Source organism: Ovis aries, chromosome 26, assembly GCF_016772045.2.
Source record: "Ovis aries strain OAR_USU_Benz2616 breed Rambouillet chromosome 26, ARS-UI_Ramb_v3.0, whole genome shotgun sequence".
In the NCBI taxonomy this organism is placed as follows: domain Eukaryota; kingdom Metazoa; phylum Chordata; class Mammalia; order Artiodactyla; family Bovidae; genus Ovis; species Ovis aries.
In genome coordinates, this window is record NC_056079.1 from 37,217,004 (window position 1) to 37,232,315 (window position 15,312).

The 15,312-nt window shown below is 48.6% G+C and overlaps 1 protein-coding gene and 1 long non-coding RNA gene across 17 annotated transcripts in view; one reads left to right on the top strand and one right to left on the bottom strand.

Annotated features, from left to right (window-relative positions):
• Positions 1-6,422: 6,422 nt before the first annotated feature.
• Positions 6,423-11,935, bottom strand: LOC121818075 (uncharacterized). The gene is made up of 2 exons (XR_006058184.2): positions 11,821-11,935; positions 6,423-7,167 (listed from the first exon to the last, which is right to left on the bottom strand). It is a non-coding gene; the product is annotated as an uncharacterized LOC121818075 (long non-coding RNA).
• The window catches only part of CSGALNACT1 (chondroitin sulfate N-acetylgalactosaminyltransferase 1), a 336,716-nt gene continuing 332,324 nt past the window's right edge, over positions 10,921-15,312 (top strand). For 9 of the 16 annotated variants that reach the window (XM_027962570.2, XM_060407077.1, XM_060407076.1 and 6 more), the window contains exon 1: positions 10,921-11,074. The gene's annotated coding sequence lies outside the window, so the exon portion shown is untranslated. Of the gene's footprint in view, positions 11,075-11,460; positions 11,522-15,312 lie in introns of those variants that run through there. The other 7 variants (XM_060407074.1, XM_060407073.1, XM_060407080.1 and 4 more) reach the window with 1 other exon arrangement.

Here is a 15,312-nt window from a genome sequence, read left to right on the forward strand (position 1 = left end):
CTCTCCGGCCCTTTTACGATCCTCCCCTCCCACCTCTCCTGGCCGCCTCACACCCACGCATCACGGATCTGCTTTATGTCACTAAAGGTCCGTGTGCATTTTCTTACAGAATGTGCACTTTTTGGTTTGGCTTTGTTCACTTAGCATAACTGTTTTGAGTTTCATCTATGTTGCTGTCTGAATAGTTCGCTTCTTTTTATTCCGAGTAGTAGTCCACAGTATGGATTCAACACAATTTTTGTATTCATCCAACGCTAGTGAACATCTGGGTTGCTTCCATTTTTGCTGATTACAAATAACATTGCTGTGAGCATTTGTGTGTAAGTCTTTGGACATACATTTGAATTTCTTATGCGTAAATAGCTAGGAGTGAAACGGCTGAATCACCTGGTTGATGTGTATGTAACTTTTTAAGAAACTGACACACCGTTTTTCAAAGTGTCCCAGGTCATTTTTTTCTTTTTTTGTGTGGTGAAAAAAGCGTGATTGGTTCTGACATTGGCTTGAGATTTTCATGTGAACACCCTGAGCAAGCCAGCAACGCAATTACACAGTAATTCATGTGCTTTAAATAATTATGTAGGCTTGAATCCGTAGGAGTGGGAAGAAACCAGTTTATAGCAATGAACACTGTATGGGGCTCGAGATGCTTATTTAATCCACTTCACTGGCTGATGATACATTTGTTCGAATCTGTTTTCCATTTCTCTGCCATTCTTGTTTGCCCTTCCATTTCCTTTTGTGATATTCTGAACCAGATAACATCTTAGGATGTATTTTAAAAGGTTTAAAATTTGAGAGTAATAAACAACTCATTCGCTTCAGTAAGCATTATGCTATACATTATTTGATTTCAGAATTTTAGCTGAAGGCAACTAATTAATATTTAGCACATATACGCTGACAACATACTCAACATAGATAAAGGGGTGTGTGTGTGTGTGTGTGTGTGTGTGTGTGTGTGTGTGTGTGTGGTGTTTTCCACTCGAGAATGTCATCTATTAATATTTCCAGAGTAGTGAGACCATCGATGTTTCACTCAGGCTGACGGAGGCTGTAGCTCTGATTCCTTTCAGTGACATGTAAGTTTCATAGATTGTTACTCCAAGAAGCTGCCTGGCTGGCCTCTCAGTTTACCTGGCTCTGAGGGGTCCCTGTGAAGAAAGATAACCTGAAAGCTAAGACCAGGTGTGTGGTTATTACATAAATAAATGTTGCGAACCCCCATCTAGTAACAGCCCACCTCCGGTTAACTGTGTCTAGAAATTCAGGGCTGCGTGAGAGTTTATGAAAGGAGGTGGCCACAGGGAACCCTGACTAGGGGACGCTTTCTTGTGTAAATGTGACGGCTTCTTCACCACTTCAATTGCAGTGTAATTTCCCAGTTTTTCTCTGGCGGACTGCTCAGAGGCAGGCTGGGAAGAGCGATGAGCCTGCCTGAGCCTCACGGAGATCCCCCAGGAAGACTTGGCCCCACAGCCCTTCCTGCCCCAGGAAAGAGGCCACACGTGCAAACTCCCAAAATCAATGGACGAGTGCCCAGTTCCCTTTTGATGAAATTCAGCTGCAGTGTGGTATTGTTGTTTCTTTTCCCATTTTATTTGTAGCACCATATGACTCTGGGGGAAAAAAAAAAAGACGAAACACCGAATCATATGCACAGCAATAAGTAAGATTTCACTACTCTCTCCTGGGCATCATTCTCAAATATTAATACATAGCAGAAGTTATGTCAAAGTCTTCAGAAAGCCCCTTCTCAGTGAGAGAGCAGTCTACATTCTCTGCCCATCAAGATAAAAGCTCTGTCTGGAGGGAAGCGCTGTTTATAGATCCTGGGACTGTTCTTCTTCCAAGATGTTGGTAAAAAAAAAATTAGGAAGGAGAAGTATCTGTTCTATGAGAAGGAAAAGAAACAAAAAGCCCTCTCTGTTTTGATAGGTAAACACTGTTAGTGTGACTCTAGTTGTTGGCTTAATAGCTTGAAAATAAAGGATGTTGACTGTTACCTCAGTTGGAGTAGAAAACACAGCATCACGTGACTGAAGAATAAAGCAAATGACGGAAAAAGCAGATCCATTCATTAATATCTTGTTTAACTTTGCATTGTAATACTTGGCCACACTTCCTGGAAGCTCTGACCGGGTATATTTATTATATTTTCATTTACTTTTTACATTTTGTACTGGGATGTAGCTGCTTAATAATGTGAAAGTTTCAGGTGAACAGTGAAAGGACTCAGCCATACATATACATGTATGCATTCTCCCCCAAACTCCCCTTCCATCCAGGCTGCCATGACATTGAGCAGAGTTCCATGGGCTATACACTAGGTCCTTACTAGATATCCATTTTAAAAATGGCAGTATGTACATGTCCATCAAATGGACAAAACTCCCTAACTGTCTCTTCTTACCCATCCTTCCCCCTGGCAACCTGAAGTTTGTTCTCTAAGTCTGTTAGTCTCTTTCTGTTTTGTGACTTCATTTGTATCATTTCTATTTAAAGTCCACATATAAGGAAAGTGAAGTCGCTCAGTCGTGTCCGACTCTTTGTGACCCCGTGGACTGTAGCCCACCAGGCTCCTCTGTCCATGGGATTCTCCAGGCAAGAATACTGGAGTGGGTTGCCATTTCCTTCTCCAGGGGATCTTCCCGACCCAGGGACCGAACCCAGGTCTCCCGCATTGCAGGCAGACGCTTCAACCTCTGAGCCACCAGGGAAGGCCATGTCGCTTAGTCGCGTCCGACTCTTTGCGATCCCATGGACTATAGCCTATCAAGCTTCTCCATCCATGGGATTTTCCAGGCAAGAGTGCTGGAGTGGATTGCCATTTCGAGGGTATACAATATTTCTCCATCTCTGTCTGAAACTTCACTCAATCTCTAGGTCCATCCACGTTGCTGGAAATTGACCAGGTATATTTAGACTAGGGGTCCCCAACTTCTGGGATCTAATGCCTTGATGACCTGAGGCGGAGTTGATGTAATAATAAAGTACACAATACATGTAGTGCTCTTGAATCATCCCCAATCCATCCCCCCTCAGTCCTGGTCTGTGGTGAAAGTGTCCTCTGGGAAACCAGTCTTCGGTGCCAAAAAGGTAAGGGACCGCTGCTTCAGACCATCAGAAGGACGTGATGGAATGTGAGTCAGATAGGCTAGACCCCACATCTGGACTCACCTTGTCCTCAGAGGGGACCCTGGAGAGATGGCTGGTCCCCAACTTTTCCACTACAAAGAACCTACTTTATAATTTTTTGCCCTGCAGACATGAGGTTTGGAAAGATTTTCTTAGCTATCTAAACAGTTATTAATACATCGGGCTAAGGCATGGGACCCCAGAGGTGTGTCCACTGGGAAAGAAGCTGGTCTGGGCATGAATCCTGGCCCCATGGCTTACCAGCTATAGGATCTCAGGAGAGCTATATACACTCTCTAAGCCTGTTTCCTCACTGGGTGTGGCAAGCATGTAAACGTATATAACGGCTGAGAGCAGCATCTGCAGCATGGTGAAAGCCAAAATCTTAATAATGATAACGCTGACATTATCATTATTATTTGAATTAGCCAGACAGAAGGGCCAGTCCTCCTGCGAGCTGGCCAGCAGACCCATCCACAGTGTCCGGAGGGACACGGCAGACGTTGGTCTGAGCGGTGTTGCTGTACCTTTAAGGGGGTGTGGCGTGCCAGGCAAGAGTTCCTGGGCAGAGGAGGGTCTTGTTTTTCAAGGGCAGGGGTCTGAGCTGATTCTGCTTGGGCTGTCAAGGTTAGAGCAGGATTCAGTTAGGGTGGAGGAAGTGAAACTGGAAAGAACAAACAAAAAACAACCAGGAAGGGATGAGGGTCCTCCTGGTCCAGGCTTCAAAGCAGCGGTTGTTCTCAGAGCAAAACTCGGACCAGCAGGAAGGGGACAGGGTGCAGCTGGTGGGGAGTAGATGCTCACGGTGGATACAGACGGAGGCAGCCAGACCAGAGACACCGCTCGCTGCTCCACAGTGGGGCTGTGGACCTGAATGTGTGCACACCTACTAAGTCGCTCAGTCGTGTCCGACTCTTTGAGACCCATGGACTGTAGCCCATCAGGCTCCTCTGTCCATGGGATTCTCCAGGCAAGAATACTGGGTTGCCATTTCCTTCTCCAGGGGATCTTCCCGACCAGGGGTTGAACCTGCGTCTCTTACGTCTCCTGCCTTGGTAGGCAGATTCTTTACCACTATCACCACCTGGGAAGCCTGTGGACCCAAACAGTTTAGGACACATTTAGGGTTTGAACAGGGCTGGGTCTTTAGATTCAAGGTCTTTGAAAGCCTCTAACAAAAATGACCTTTCCCATTTGTAGTCACATTATTTTTCTATTTCATCTCTGATCCATTCCAGATTTTAACCAAAGATTCACCCTTATCAAAGGTATAGAAGAAATTTTCCTGGTGGCTTGAATGATAGATATGGTCGTGATGCCAGAAAACTATTCGGATGAGTCAACATACAGGCAGTTACGTTTTTAGGCTGAGGTGGAGGGCTCGCTGGACCCTCTGGGCACGGTGACAGGGTCACCATCCACATCCCCCAAAGTCCTGCAAATGTCGTGAGCAGGAAATCTGATGGATTTACTGTGAATGGATCCATTGTGAGATGTTAGTGTAATTGCACCGATTTCAGATGATTCTAGTAGGGAAAAAAAAAAAAAAAAAAAACCAACCAGGGAGACTTTCTGTGCCTAGTTGGCCGATGCTCTCCCACCGGTGAGAAACGTATCTTTTCTCCTGGGTTTTTGAACTGATGATAATGTCTTACCTACAGCTGAATAGCTTCTTGACAAACCCAATAGACGCTGCAGAGCTCCACGCTCACACCCCTACCCCACCTCTTGAAGCCCTCTGGCTCCTAAGATGCCTGGTTCCTGTCTTTCTCACCGCACCATCCGGTTTCCTTCACAGAACCTCTTTTCTTGTGCAGTTAATTCTAACGTCCCCTGGACTGTGCTCTCAGTCAGCTCCTTTCACTGTATACACTTTCACTCTCATTGAAATAATCACATGTTGTACGTGGAGGTCTCCCCATTCCGCCCCAGACTACCCTGAGTTCCAGATCTCTGGTTCTGACAGAAAACCAGACCTGTCCGATAGGTCCCCCAGATACTGTACGCTCAGCCATTTTCACACTAAATTTCCTGTTGGCTTAAGCTGACCACAAGTCATGCCCTCCCTCCAGCCCCCGCAGAGCGGGGAGTGTATGGACCTCCCCTTAGGGCCTCACAGAGGCCTTAGGGGGGATGTGCTCTGAACAGCTAGGAGCTCTTCCAGCCAGAAAGGCTGTGATTAGGCAGCTATCACTGCCGGCCTGCAGACACAATCTCCTGCTCATGAAAATCACATCATGAATTCCTTATCTGCCATTCAGGGTCCTCCGTGGCCTGGACTCTTACCGCTCTCTCCAAATGTGCCCTGAGTTCTGCACCGTCTCAGGATGTATGCAGCTCTTTCTTTCCTGGCCTCACCATTCACTGCTTCTCGGTACCACTCTCCAATCTTCTCTGCCCATCAGAAGCCTACTCATCTCTCAAGATCCATCTGGAAAGCTACTTCTAACACGAAGCCGTCCACAGGCATCTTGAAGGCTTCTCTTTTTCTTCTTTGAGTTCCTGCAATACTTGGCCCATCTTTCCTGTGGCTTCCCTCATAGCTCACTCAGTCTAAAGGGTCTGTCTATGGTGCAGGAGACTCGGGTTTGATTCCTGGGTCAGGAAGATCCCTGGAGAAGGAGATGGCAGCCCGCTCCAGTATTCTTGCCTGGAAAATCCCATGGACAGAGGCTACCATCCGTTCATCAGTCACTAAACCACTGACTCAGTCCTACTGCTGATGCCTAAAACGTGTCTCATAGAACATGGTGCTGGCAGGAGTTTGAGCTCCTCAGATGCAAAATTGGCAACTCCAGTATTCTTGCCTGGAAAATCCCATGGACAGAGGAGCCTGGTGAGCTTCAATCCATGGGGTTGCAGAGTCAGACATGCCTTAATTACTAAACAAAAACAGCAATTGAACTTATTGCTTCTCCTTTAGGAGGAGTTATCCCTGACCTATTGATTTTGACTATCCTTGCCCCTCTCATCACCAAGTGTTAATATTTTACATACGAGCTTTCCTGTTCTGACATCCTATTGTTTAGTTGCTAAGTCGTGTCCAACTCTTTGCGACCCTGTGGCTGTAGCCCGCCAGGCTTCTCTGCCCATGGGATTCTCCAGGCAAGAATACTGGAGTGGGTTGCTGTTTCCTTCTCCAGGGGATCTTCCCGACCCAGGGATCGAACCCATGTCTCCTGGATGGGCAGGCAGATTCTTTACCACTGAGCCACTAACATCCTTGAGTACACCTTATACAGCCTATGTCTATTGTCAGTAATAAAGATTCTTACAATAACATGTGTTATTGAAACACATTCTCTTTTTAATGGAGATCTTATTATAACATGTATTTATAGAAGTGACAGGGCCCAGAGTAAGGCCTGGAAGTCGGACAGAACTTTGAAGATACTGACTTAAGTGATAGATGATCTATTTTTTTAAAAAAGCTGCTAGTAATGCTTGGAAAGAAGTAATAATATTTAAAATAATCTATCCATCAGAGTTAAAAAGGTTGTCTGCACAGAGTTAAAAGGGCTGTGTGTACGGAGTTGTCTGTATACTTTAGAGACCTGGGGTGTCCAAGGGATATGTCTACAAGCCAGTATTCCTGCTGTCTGAGAAGACAGGCCCAGCTGAGCTAGATCTCTTCAAGGGTGGATTACCGCGACTGCTGTAGAAATAGAAGGCCCTGTCTCGAGCTCATCTGTGTTTGGATCTCAGGATTTTATGTCAGGCGGATGCAGACCAGATGTGCGTCCGTCTCTGGGGCTGCCCCGCTCTAGTTGTTTTCTGTGATTCCCCCCTGTAAGGCGTCTCTTGTCTCCCGGGGTGGGCTGGGGGATGCCGGGTGCACAGAAGCAGAGTGGCAGCGTCTCGGGCAAGCCGCCTGGCGTGCTACATGCCTCTCCGTGAGGTCTCGCTGCTCCTGTTGACAGCAAGAGCCCGCGGAACTGCGCCAGCCGTCTGGCACTCGGGGAAGAGTGCTCGGTGGGGGCGCCGGGATGGGAGGACGTCTTGTCCTTTTCGTCCTGCTCCTGGACCGACCTGGGGAGAAAGAGCACGGAGAAGAACGGAGGGTGCAGGACTCCAGATAATACCAAGCAACTCTTTGAGTCTGATGCCTTCTGTAAAGATGTTATTACAGAACGACCACCAGAAATTAAAAGCATGCCTTTCCCTCCCTGGTGGCTCAGCTGGTAAAAAATCCACCTGCAATGCGGGAGACCTGGGTTCGATCCTTGGGTTGGGAAGAGCCCCTGGAGAAGGGATAGGCTACCCACTCCAGTATTCTGGCCTGGAGAATTCCACCGACAGAATAGTCCATGGGGCTGCAGAGAGTTGGACACGACTGAGGGACTTTCACTTTCCTTCCTACCTAAAACTGGGACCTCCCCTAGTCCCCACCAACTCATATAAACATTTGCCCAAGTCACAGCCTTGGCGTTACCCTGAGTTACTATCTTTTCGTTCCTCCCTCTGCCCCGCAGCACAGCTACCATCCGCTCCATCAGAAAACGCTCTGTGGTTACATTCCAGTTTGTATCCTGAGCCTGCCTCCTCTCTCCATCTTTTCTGTTACCACCCTGATCCCGGCCACCGTCACCCGCTGGGCTGTAGCAGTTTCCTCATCAGCCTGCCTGCTTCCTCACCTGCCTTGCTGAGTCACTCTTCTACATAACAGAGTCATCTTTGGAAAATGTAAACCAGATCACATCGTTCCCAACTTAAAACCCTCCAAAGACTCCCCATCGCACTTGGAATGAAATCCAAAATTCTCACCAAGGCCTCCCCCAATTTTTTTTTAAAGTATCCCTTACTTAGTCAACACATTTTATTTGTTTTAAAAAATATACTTATTTGGCTGCACCAGATCTTAGTCGTGGCATGTGGAATCTAGTTCCCTGACTAGGGATCAAACCCTGGCCTCCTGTATGGGGAGGGTGAGTCTTAGCCACTGGACCACCAGGGAAGCCCCAGTCAACACATGTTAATTGCCCCTCCACTCTGAGTTACAGGGCTTATGGAATGAGGTCTTCAATGTGTGTGATTTTTGGTCTAGAAAAACAAAGCTTGCTTTTTTAGGTCACACGTTATGTTCCTCAGCTTAAGGGGAAATCTACTTGGAAATACACTGCATATGTGCGAGATGCTATGGACTATAATTAGACCCGGTCTGAACCTTGCACCCCCACCCCTGCCCTTTCCTCTCCCGAACCCCACCACATTCCTACTTGAGCACGACAGACCTCGCCCATCAAATGAGTCCCTCTGACTCCACAGTACAGTTGCTGTGATCTAAGAAATCAGATAACCCTGATTATTAGAGCTATTTAAAGGAAGAGTCAACACACTTGAGTGACCGCCTGATGGTATCTCTTAGTAAAACAGTAATTGAGTTTTAATGAATGGGCTTCACAACTGTTCCCTCTGCTCCTGGACGGCTCTGGGTGCGGCTTCTCAAGGATCCTGGCAAGGCCGAGCAGTCTGACCTTGAACTGGGTGAAATATTTTTGTACTTAAAGTTTAGTACCTATGCAGTATATATCTGAAATGGTTATTAAACAAATTACATATTATACTATACATATTTTGTATTTTCTAAGTATAAAAGTTTGACATCGTATGTATTGTTTTGCAGTACATGTATTTTTATTCACTGAAGATATTTGTTACTTTTCCCATATAAATTTCCAGTTGATATGTTTTATATTCCTTTTATTTAGTTTAAGAAAATTTTTTTTGGCTGAGTGGCATATGTGTGGGATCTATAGTATCTTTGTACAGTATGTTTTTATATGACAATTCCCCCCAACAACCACCCCCCCCGCCCGCCATGAGGATAAAATCACGATCTTCCTTATTTCCAGAGCTTTCTGTGTATTTCTGTACTTTTAACATTACCAGGACCTGAAAAGGTGGTAGCACCTTTATAAATAGGTTATGGAAATTCACATAACATATTTTGAATCCTAAATCACTCTGTTGTGAAAAACGTTTACATAAGAACATGTTGGCTAAAAGCTGAAACCCACGTAGAAAACCAAGAAAGTCTAAGGGAACCCGTCCTTCCACTGGCGTCACTGTCCCAGTTCTGTTTGGCGACATCCATCGTAGAGGGCAGAGCTACAGGGGTGAGCAGGATGCTCTTTCCCTAGTTTTGTTTCTGTCCCTGGGAGAGACTAAGGATGACCCACGGCACCTCATACCAGTGCCTCCTCTGAAACAGTACCCCCAAATAATCTATATACTCAAAATAGTATCTACTACATAATTACCAAAATAATACCTACTTTCTTTCTGGGTAGCACACCCACAAAAAGTTTATATTTTCTCACATTATGCTATGACTTAGTTTTGTAGTTTTATCATTTTTCAGCTGTCTTATTTTTTCATTATTGTACTATTGTGAAAAATTACCTTAGCATCAGGTACACCTTAGCCAGCCCTTCCTGACTCGAGACATGTGTGTCGATGTGAAACATATTGATACCTAGATCACTGTGCTGATCTATTAGTATCTAACTGAGAAAGACTGGAAAACTTCTTCAGATACCTCGACAGGCGTGTTACAAGCCCTGGAGAAGAGGCGATTAATCCTGACTTGATCTCCTTTTCCTTGTTTAGGACAGGGAAAGAAACAATTGCAGCCACAGGGGGTGCCCCCTATCTTGCCCACGGCCAGTCCCCATGACCTAGAAGTTGAGTCCCCTGAAGTCCGGCACAGCAGCCCCTGCTCAAGTTTTTGGTCCTTCCTCCAAACCAGATTCTGTACTTAAACCCTAGTAAATAGAAATTCTGGAGACATCATTGAACAGAGCGATGGCAGACACCTCAGCAGAGGAAAGAAAATCAATGCTTTAACAATCCACCTGTCACTGCCTGGGGGTGGGGGGATGTTGGTGACAGCTGGAAGGCTCTGAAGAGGTTCCTTATTCCCCAGAGGGCTTGGCGGTGCTGGCTCCAATCTTTACACGTGGCATCACTAACCCAGCTTCCATGGGGGCCTCCATCTGTCCAGTGGGGACTGTCATATGACATGCGTAGAGGAGGCTTGACCAATGACTTGTACCTACATGCGCGTGGATGCCCAGTTAGCTATTTATTGACCACCTCCATTGCTTTGCCACGTTTTGGGGGCAGCACACTGACACTATTTTTCATTCCTTTGGGAAACGCTTGCTTCTCCCCCTCTTTCCCAAATCACAATTGAGTTCCTGTGGGAACCTCATCACGAGGTAACTCACTCAAGGGTGTGGGGGCTGGGGGCCGAGCCACCGACGTCTCAGGGCATCCTTGGAAGAGGGATGACCTCGCCTGGGCTGGGGGCCATCGAAGCACCCCCAGGAGCCAGCAGTCTGGCAGCCAGCCTGCTTCTTGCAGGCAAACAGGTGCCTGCCTCCGGGACCAGTGCCCTGTGCCAGCAAGTCCTCGGCCTGGGGACTTACAGCGCTCCGCTTGGCCAGGCAGTGGAAGGGGCACCTAGAACCAGAGGGCTGCGTTTTAGCCCTGGTCCTGCCTTGGCGCAACCGCGGGGCCTCTGAGACGGGGTGGCAGGTGGAGAAGCGGCCTCCTCCAGCGGGACACTGGCCCTCGCGAGCCTCCTTCATTATACCAGGACTCAAGATACCCCCAAACCTTGCCTCCCGCAGAAAACCTACAAGTCCAGGGCACCCGTGGCCCCGAGGGCATGTGTGTGTGTCGGGGCGTTCTCATCAATACTCTCTCTCCCGCTTTCCACTCCCCCCGCCACTTCCCTCCGCGGCCCCCCAGCGGTCGTCAGGGGTCCCTGCAGACCTCACTCCCTGCAGCGGCGGGGCTCGGGGCTCACCGCTTTCCGACCTTCGCGCGCGGCGAGTCCACGCTCTCTCCCGGGCGGGCGTCCTAACCCCCCAGGGCCGCGTAGACGGCGACTCCGGGATTAATTCTCCCCAGCGCCGTCTGCAAAGTTTTGGTGAGTGAGTCGGCCCAGGGCAGGGAGGGCCGCCCAGAGCCGCGAGGGGCCAGACGGGTGGGAGGGAGGGGGTCCGGAAAGAGGAAGGACCACCCTCGCCGAGGAGATACCGACCCTCTCTCTCTCTCGGCCGGAGCCCGGCTGCCGCCGCGTCTTCGGCCCTCCCGCAACTTCTCTGGCCTCGGGCGCGCGCGGAGCCGCCACCTGCGGGGTGGTCTCGGGCGCGCCCGGCGCGCGGGGAGCCGCTCGGGCCGGCGCGCCCCCCGCCCCGCCCGCGGCTCGCCGTCCCCCAGCCCCAGCCCCGGCTCCTGGCTTGGCGACGGCCCCGCGCTCCCCGCCCGCGGGTCCCCGGAGGCTCGGCGGCAGCCAGAGCGGGAGGTGGAGCCGAGCCCGCGGCGCCGCGCAGGAGGAGCGAACGGCTCTGGGAGCCGCCCGCAGCGCCCAGCGGTGAGTCGGGGCCGGGCGCGGGCGCCGCAGGGGCGTCCTGGCGTCCCCCGGCCCGCCGCCCCCGGGGGGCTTGCGGAGGGCAGGGCCGCGCGCAGGGGAGTCGCGCCGCAGGGAGGGGAGGGAGGGGAGAGGGGCGAGGGCGGCTGCGATCGCGAGGCGCCGCGCCCGCAGGTGGGCGCGCAGGGTCGCCGGTGAGGCTTCCCGAGAGGGGTCGGGGCGCGGCCGCGCCGGGGTCCCTTTGGCTTCACCAGCCTCCGGCGGCGGCCTTTAGCTGTTTTATGACTTTCTCGAACACCCACTTTAAAAGTAGCCTCTGCACGTGTCCGCGTGACCGCTTTGCTGCTCCGCACCGAGTCGTCTTCGCTGGGATGGAGAGGGCGCCGGGTGCGCGCCTCGGCGGCGGCGGGCAGCCGGCCCTCTGGCCTGGGACCCGGGCTGGGGGCGATCGTGCGCGTGGGTCGCCACGATCCGGGGTGCTGGGAGGAAGTGCCGTGTGCGGCCAGTGGAGGGCACTGGTCTGGGGTGGGGCGGAGGGCACTCGAGGGCACTGGTCTGGGGTGGGGCGGAGGGCGGGGGTGGGTGAGGAAGGCGCTACAAAGACTCCCAAAGTTGTTGTTTCCGCGGCGCTTCCTGCACCTGCACTGGCGTCGGGGACTTTGAAGTTATCTTTTCATCGATGAGCGAAGGGACGGGAGAGGAGGCGGCAAAGCTGCGGCGTGCAAGCCGAGACAGCGAGCCCTGGGAGGCACCAGTTCACGATAGAGGGGGTATTTCGCAAACTCCACTTTGTATTCTGATTTCAAAGCCTCGGAGTGGTTTTTACTTAATGTCATTAGAGAAGTCTAGATAATAAAGATAATTAGCTGTTCTTTCGCGTCCTTTTGACTAGAAATTGAAATTCAGTTCTGCCGGATTTCTTGTATTTTGTTCACATTTTCATTCCAGAAAGTCATAATTATCGTAGCGTTACTGGCCACAATGAACGTTATGAACAAGCCCTGCGCAGTGCCGTCATGTTGCTAATTGGAAGGAGAAAAGTCTTTCAAACTTGGATATAGAAGCATAAAGCGAAAACGTGAAGCTTTAGTTTTAGAAACTGATTTGAACACGTGTGGTGGTATTCAGTGTCTAAGTCGTGTCCGACTCTCTTGAGACCCCCATGGACAGCAGCAGGCCAGCCTCCGTGTCCTTCATTGTCTCCCCGAGTTCGCCCAAGTTCACGTCCACTGAATCGGTGCATAATAGGATGTGGGGTGGCCTGTTGTGCTTCCAGACAAGGTCGGTTCCTGGAAAACCAGAGATGGGCCATTACATTTGAAATATGTGATGGTTCTTTCCATCCTGTATGTGCTGTAAAGTGTATGGTATTGAAATGCTTTAATTCTGTTCATCTTTGTGTTCCAAATTGCAGACTGTATTAATGAAGTTCAAAGCAAAATCTCCAGCATTTGGATTTGCCAGATGATACTGAAGTGATGGGAACTTTGGTTTTGCCATGTCAGACTCTTGGTCTCCAAGCAGCCTCCCCTTTGTTAACTGTGTGACCTTGGGCAAGTTCACAGCCTTGGTTTCCACTTTGTTAAAAGCCAATAATATCCCTCACTTTATGAAGCTGTTAGGGAAAAGGAAATAACACTTAGGGACTTACCCCTAGCGTTGGGAGCACAGTAAATGCTCTGGAAAAGTTGTCTCTTATCTTCCTTGACTTTAGGAACCCCCAGATCTGGCATGTTTTCAGTGTAGTTGTTTTTCATTTAAACTTCCCTCTGCCCTGCCACCTTCCTTCCCGGCCATTCATTCAAGCGCCCTTGATTGAAAAAACCTCAGATGCCTCCCTGTCTGGGTGTTTGGAAACAGTGGGGGTGGGCGATGCTGCAGGTTTTTCCTGTTGGTGAGATTTCATCATGAGGTCACGGGTGGATGAGTTGTACTTCCTAGTCTTCCTGGTGCTCCAGCTCTGTCCCTGGTGTAATGGTGTCACGTTGGAAAGAAAGCACCGGAAAGTGTACTGTGCTGGCTCTGGCTCTCAGCTTGTGTCTCCAGGCCAGCTCGGGCCTGGCAAGGTGGGGCTTCATAAATATTTGTGGATTTGAAAGACAGGATGTAATGAAGTTATTCTTCAAGTCACATTTTTTTTTTCCCCTAGTGAAAGCACCTCGGGATTCTAAATGATGGCTCGGCTGTATATTCGGGCTAATAGAGGTTATTATGGAAGGCAGCTGAAGTAGACTTTATTACCTATCGATTTGCCCTAGTGGTGGTGAAGCAGTCTTGGAAAAACTGCAGAGCCAAGTCGGGGCAGCGGCTCCACCACTAGGGGCCCCCTCTGCATAGTGTATCAGCCAGGCTGTTGTTCTTTGCCATTATTCTGTCCTTTAATGCAGCGGTCCCCGACCTTTTTGACACCAGGGACTGATTCAGTGGAAGACAATTTTTCCACGGACTGAGGGGTGGGCGGGGGATGGTTTTGGAATGATTCAAACAAATTACATTTATTGTGCTCTTTATTTCTATTCTGATTACATCTGCTCCGCCTCAGATCTTCAGGCATTAGATCCTGGAGTTGGGGACCCCTGCTGTAATGTATCAATAGCAAAGGAACTGAACTTCTTCGGTTCTCCGTATGGAAAAGGGCATCCTGTGAGAAGCATTACTGAAGGCCTAAAAAGTATGTGCAGGTGGTCTTAAATGTCAGATACGGTACCATTTTAGAATAAAGTTAAAGGTTTAAAGGAGATTTAAGAATTGGGATTTTTGCTTTGTATATCCTTATATTCCAATATATGATTTTAAAAGCTGTCTAAAAATTCAAATCTATGCTTTTGGCCTAGTACTTTCAGGGTTTAGGGAGAGTATGTTTTTGGTCTTATTTTTATCTTTTAAATTAATATTGCTTTGTTTCCTCAATTGGTACTTGCAGCACTAATAACTTGCTTCTCAAGAAATTTATCTGGCCAGCAGAAGCTGCAGGTGTCTTTTTTGAAAAAGGGGCAACATGAAATTTCACACTTGAAAAGTACGTTTTATTATATTCTAGGAATGTATCATTGAAAAGCATTTTTCTTCTGGGAATTTTTGACAAGCCCTTTTATTTCCAAATTCTACCCTGAATGAAGCTACTCATGCTTGACACTATTGGACAATTTGAAGGTGTGTTGGTGTCTTTATTTGTCAGATGGAATTTGCTATTTGGTAGGAAAAAAACACTGACAAGGTATGTAAGCAAACACGATGACTGAAAATATTGACATTGTTTGTGAGAGAAAAAGGGAATATTGTGCTTTCAACTTTTCAGTAAAATGGCAATTACAGTGAGAAACTAAATACCCGTAATCGGTACAGTAAAAACTAACAATAGTTACAGAAGGTTACAGTGCATTGCAGGCCCCGAATCTTATCGAGGGGTTTCTTCTCAGCTCAGAAAGTCAGCAGACTCCTGATTCTGATTTTCACAGGATGGAACTTTTTTATTTTTCAGTATTTTTAATGGACATGTAGTTGACTTAAAATGTGTTAATTTCTGCTGTACAGCAGGGTGATCAGCATATATATTCTTTTTATATTGTTTTCCAGTGTGGTTTATCATAGGATATTGACTATAGTTCCCTGTGCTATCCAGTAGGACCTTAGTGTTTATCCAGTCTGGGTAAAAGCCTACCCCTGCTGACCCCAGCCTCCCACTCCACCCTCCCCCAGCCCCCTCCCCCTTGGCAGCCCCCAGGGTTGTTCTCTATCCGTGAGTCTGCTTCTGTTTCTTAGATACACGTTCATTTGTGTCATATTTTAGATTC